Here is a 5,644-nt window from a genome sequence, read left to right on the forward strand (position 1 = left end):
TTTTGTCTGTTATTTCTATTGAATGGTCTGATGTATCTGTATTTTAATGTATTTCTTGTATTTTAATGCTTTATGTATTAATGTTTTTAACTTTGTTGTAAGCCGCCCTGATCAGAGGAAGGAGCGGGATATAAATAAAAACTTTATTTATTTATTTATTTAAGTCCTATGATAATGATTTTTCTTGATAAAATAGGATAGTTTCTACCTCATTCTACCATATATGGAGCATGAAATCAAAGAGGTGCGGACTGTATTCAGGAAAGGAATCACATTACAAACATACGATGGATAACGGAGCATACCAGGGAATTCCAGAGGAGAATCTGCATGTGTTTTCTTGACTACAGCAAAGCCTTTAACAGCATAGATCATGAAAAGCTATGACTTGTCCTTAGAGGAATGAGAGTGCCACAACATCTGATTGTCCTGATGCATAATCTATATTCAGGACAACAGGCTGCCATCAGAATATGGAGAAACATAATGGTTCCCAATTGGCAAAGGGGTCAGGCAAGGCTTCATACTATCACCCTATTTATTCACTCTGTATGCAGAAAATATTGTACACAGAGCAAGCCTAGATTCAGAGGAAGGAACATTAACAACCTAGATGTGCAGAAGATACAGTACTACTAGCAGAAACAAAGTCCTGGAACAGTTACTGAAGAAGGTCAAGGAGGAAAATGTCAAGGTTGGATTAATGCTGAATACAGTGCACCTGTGCCATGCACAGATAGATTTTATGTGGTTTCCAGTTTACACGGAAGCTACGCGGGGAGAAGAACAATGGTGTGTGTGCCTGTGGCGTGCACTCGCTGCATCGCCACATGCACATGCCCCATTATCTCCTATGGGGCTTGAGCATAGGCGGATTTTCCCTTATGCGGGGGGATCCGGAATGTATCACCCACGTAAGGAGAGGGCCTACTGTATAAAAAAACAAACAAAAATAATGAACACGGAAGATCTGCAAGAATTCACTCTAGACCACGAGACAAAATAGTTAAAGAGTTCCCATACCTTGGTTCATAACATTGATCAGAATGGACACTGTAGTCAAGAAATCAGAAGACTAGGACTGGGAAGGGCAAAAAAAGCCAATCGAAACAAAATCAGCTCATTTGGAGAAGATTGCTGAGAATACCATGGGCAGTCAAGAAGACAAACAAAGGGGTCCTAGAACAGATCAGTCTGAAACTCTCCCTGGAAACCAGAATGACTAAGTTGAGGCATATTTTGGCCACATCATGAGGAAAAATGAACCATTAGAAAAGGCAATGATGCTAGGAAAGGTGGAAGGTAGTAGAAAGAGAGGAAGATCACATACCAAATGGTTAGACTTGATCAGGAAAGTTACGGGCCTAGACCTCCAGGACCTGAGCAAAGAGGCCGAGGACGGGGGTCTTGGAGAGGTCTCCAGTTCCAAATCTCTGTACAGTAATTTAAAAGGTGGTGGTTAATCTGACCAGAATATTTCTTATGGAAATGACTGTTTTGTAATATCAAAAGTCAAAGGAAAATTTAAAAATCCCTGTTCACCTGTATGTAATGCTTCCCACATTATTTATTATTGGAAGAGCCAACCAGCAGAGGGAGCACAAGTGATAGTATCCGGTAAGCTATGGGCTCGTTTTGCTTGGCTGATTGTAATGCCTGCAGAGAGATAAATCCCTACAATTCTATACATGCTTACCTGGGAGTTAGTGCCCTTAAACTCAGTTGGACATAAACCGCAAAGGCTTGGTCAGCTATTTCAAAGGCACATCTGCTGAAATGCTTGGGCTGAAACCTGTAGTTGAAACAGTATTTAATTTAAAGATAATTGTTAGATTGCGTGTAAGACTTGACTAGTGTAATGCAGAACAGTATGAAGAATTTCTATTTAGTTTCTTTTATTAACTGGGGTGCCCTGCCACTTCCTTCCTCTGAACACCACAGTAGCTTTTCTTGAATAATAATTTTTTGAGAGGGCTTGGGGCTTTAATATATGTACTAATAAGATGTAATTAGCCTATCAGAGGACTCGGTATGGAACTCTATACTTGGGGAATTCATTGCTTGAATTGCAAGCAAAAGAATTCAGTTAAGTACATATATCATGGGCTGTTAGAAAGCTAACTGCTCCCCATCACAAACCATGGAAAAACACAAAACAGCAGCCAACACTGCAGTGCTGCAGAATATCTGCAACCCCCAGCCCTGTTAATGGGAAGTTGTATAAAAATCTAGAGCAGCAAAACTCACTTTAAACATTTACTTAGCCTGCAAACATCCATAACTTTCTGGCCAAGACAGATAGGCCAAAAGCGCTGTGCTGCCACCGATACTAGGGTTTCGGAGTGCACAGCATCCGCACACTCAGAAACTCTAGGATGTGCGGACGGTGTCCTAATGGAGGCCTCCCATCCACATGGGGTCCGCCATTTTGACGGAAATGACACACAGTGTATAGACATTGCTGTGTGCCGCTTACGCCACGAGTGTGCCAATAGCGCACTTGTGACTTGCACGTGGCAACCCAAAAAGAACCTGGTTTTTCTGGGTTCTTTTTGGGGCGGAGGGACGCCACACAGTTTGGCTGCTGCTGTGTCCCTCCGCAGGAAAACCGACCACATCCAGTCTGGCCTTTCTCGGAGGTATGTAATGGGCCTCTGTCATGATTATTTATTTTGTACAGAATCTTTTATTTCACTGCATGGTACATTTTTGTTGTATGTGAGAGCCAGTATGGTATAGTGTTTTGAGTGCTGGACTAGACTGGGGGACCACAGTTGTAATCGCCATTGGGCCATGGAACCCTACTGGGTAATGTTGGGTAAGTCACACACTCCTAGCCTCAGAGGAAAGCAATGGCAAAGCCTCTCTGAACAAATTCCGCCATGAAACCCCAAGATAAGGTTGCATTAGGGTTGATATAAATCAAAAATTGCTTGAAAGCAGGCAAAAATAACAGTGACATATATCAAGGCTCAAATCCTGTTAATTGTTAAGCTGGCCTGCTTTAAGTCTCATAGACCTCATTGTTTAAGCAACCTAAGCAACCTACTGTGTGAACGGTTGTCGCTTGTATCTGTAGAGTACCCGCAGAGTACAGTATTTTCTGTGCAAAGTAAACTATTTTCATTATATATATACATATATATATGTATCTGCCCTTCAGTCATCCGACATTCCAGATTATCTGACGTCGCGACTGCTTGGGGACATGGCTGTAGGCATTTCTGTGCCCCTGGACACGCCCCCAAACATGGTGGCCATGACAGACAAGGAGCGAAGGGCGAGTGAAGCCTCACCCCAAAACATGTCTCCAAGTGCAGCAGTGGCGGTCGCAAGCAAGGCAAGTACCTCCAGGCCACAAAACAAGGGCCAAAACATGGCAACGAGGAAGGCGACAGGCACAGCCACACCCCCAAACATACCCTCCGGATTATCCAACATTTTCGGCTATCCGACAATCAGCCCACCCATTTATGTCAGATAATCCAGACTCTACTTTATATATATATTGCCAGAAAAACAATATTTTCTGTCTTTTCTTGCAAAAAAATTCTGCAATGTAAAAAAATGATTTTAAAAACATGTGAAGAAACCTCTTGTTATCGGGCCTAATGGGAAGAAGACTTTTGAAATTATTCTTCATTGTGAGTATAAATCAAGTGAAGATTTATTTCCCTGTCCCAAGATCTGCCCATACTACTTCCTCAAAGTGCCCTCTATTCATCCATCACCAGCCTATCCTTGACAAATAGGGGGAAAGACAGAAGGGCTCATCTTTACTGTGAACTCGTTTCCTCTGGTTCGTGCTCCCCTTTGGTTTCTCTTTTGTAACAGGCAAACAGAAAAGCATAAAATGTCTTTCCAAACTGCTTTCACCCTGACACCCCTGTGTTACTAGTAGGGAAATAAATCCTTTACTATTTTCATTTTTTTGTGGGTTTTTCGGGCTATGTGGCCATGTTCTAGAAGAGCTTATTCCTGATGTTTCACCAGCATCTGTGGCTGGCATCCTCAGAGAATGCTGGCATGGAGGTGAGTGAGGTATATATATATACTGTGTGACCCTGGGTAGGGAGCGGTGATCTCCATGTTAATCTATGTATTGTTCTGTTGTTGATGGTCAAGCCTCAGGGTGGGAAGATATGCAAAGAGGATTAGTGTCTGCTTAATTAGTGATAATTATCTGCTGGGAAAGGCCCTGACCCTGGAATAAACATCAGGAATAAACTCTTCTAGAAGATGGACACATAGCCTGAAAAAAAAAACACAAAAACTATGGATGCTAGCCCTGAAAGTCTTCAACTTCATTTTACTATTTTGTTTTTCACAGAAGAAGTCTTCTCCCTGATATGAGAGGAAAATCCTTTGCAGTATTCTAACCATATTTGAACCTCCTTAAATGTTGCATAAGAATTATTCCGTGGAGAATTATTCTGTGGTTTTTGGTGTAAACCACCCCCTCCCCCAGTTTTCTGGACAGAAAACAGTTTTATTTTACAGACAAGTGTTTTCTGTGTGGGAAATATGGCTGTCATTCTGGTTGGTATTTATGGCATCACTCATAAGTCAGACTTCTTGTTGTGTGCCTTCAATTGTTTCTGACCTATGGTGATGCTAAGGTGAAGCTATTGTGGGGTTTTCTTTGCAAGATTTGTTCAGAGGAGGTTTGCTGTTGCCTTCCCCTGAGGCTGAGAGAGTATAGCAATAGCAATAGAAAGTACATTTCTATGCTACTTATCAGTGCACTAAGGCACTCCCTAAGTAGTTTACAAGGTGTAAGCTAATTGCCCCCAACAAGCTGGGTACTCATTTTAGCGACCTCCTTGGAAGGATACAAGCCTGAGTCGACCCTGGGCTGGTACTGAACTCATAACCTTGTGATTTGTGAGTGAGTGGCTGTAGTACAAGCATTTAACCAGTGCGCCACCAGGGCTCTTCCCAATGGGGTTTTCCCAAGGTTGGGAAACCTGTTTTTTGGTTTTTTTTACTTGGGAATGAATAGTTACAAATATTATTTCCATCTCTTGTTTGAAGGAAATCAGGTCTGTTTTGTACATATTCAAAGTACATATTGAAATGGAGACCTGCTGTTTTAGATTCTAGGGGCAGTTGCAAGAGTAATGGATGAGGGAAAGCCTTTCCCCTCATGATGAGAGCTGTAGACTCTGCACATCATTTATATATGCTGGGGATGATGACAAGGGAAAGAGAGAGAGAAAGAGGTCCTGAAGGAGAGGTCCCCACCCTCTTCCTGTTCTACAACCCAATGAATCTTTATATTGAAACAAAACCATACCACATGATATACTGGCAGCATGATCAGGCAACAGGAAGAGCAAGCCCAAAAGGCATCATTTGCTGCAGACTGAATCCAAACCAGAAATGCCACAAGAGTCTGAAAATAGCCCAGAGTGTCTGCCTCATCAACATGACTGAAGCAGCAAGATAGCAGACAGCATGCATAACAAGAAGCTTGTTTATCTGGTCAGGATTGGAAGGGAGGGCATATGACCAAAGCAGAGAACAGTGTCAGAAAGGAACTCTGCTGGTGAAAGGTCCCTGCAGTCCAATCCTCTGTTTCTAACAGTATCCAATCAGAGATGCCTCAGGATGAAGAGGTTGGCAGCTGCTCTCCCCTATTTTT

At 42.3% G+C, this 5,644-nt stretch overlaps 1 long non-coding RNA gene across 1 annotated transcript; it reads right to left on the reverse strand.

Moving 5' to 3' along the window:
* Positions 1-1,326: 1,326 nt before the first annotated feature.
* LOC121930941 lies at positions 1,327-5,418 on the reverse strand. Its single transcript, XR_006104071.1, has 3 exons — positions 5,297-5,418; positions 1,697-1,792; positions 1,327-1,433 (listed from the first exon to the last, which is right to left on the reverse strand). It is a non-coding gene; the product is annotated as an uncharacterized LOC121930941 (long non-coding RNA).
* Positions 5,419-5,644: the final 226 nt, after the last annotated feature.

Source organism: Sceloporus undulatus, chromosome 1 (assembly GCF_019175285.1).
Source record: "Sceloporus undulatus isolate JIND9_A2432 ecotype Alabama chromosome 1, SceUnd_v1.1, whole genome shotgun sequence".
In the NCBI taxonomy this organism is placed as follows: Eukaryota; Metazoa; Chordata; class Lepidosauria; order Squamata; family Phrynosomatidae; genus Sceloporus; species Sceloporus undulatus.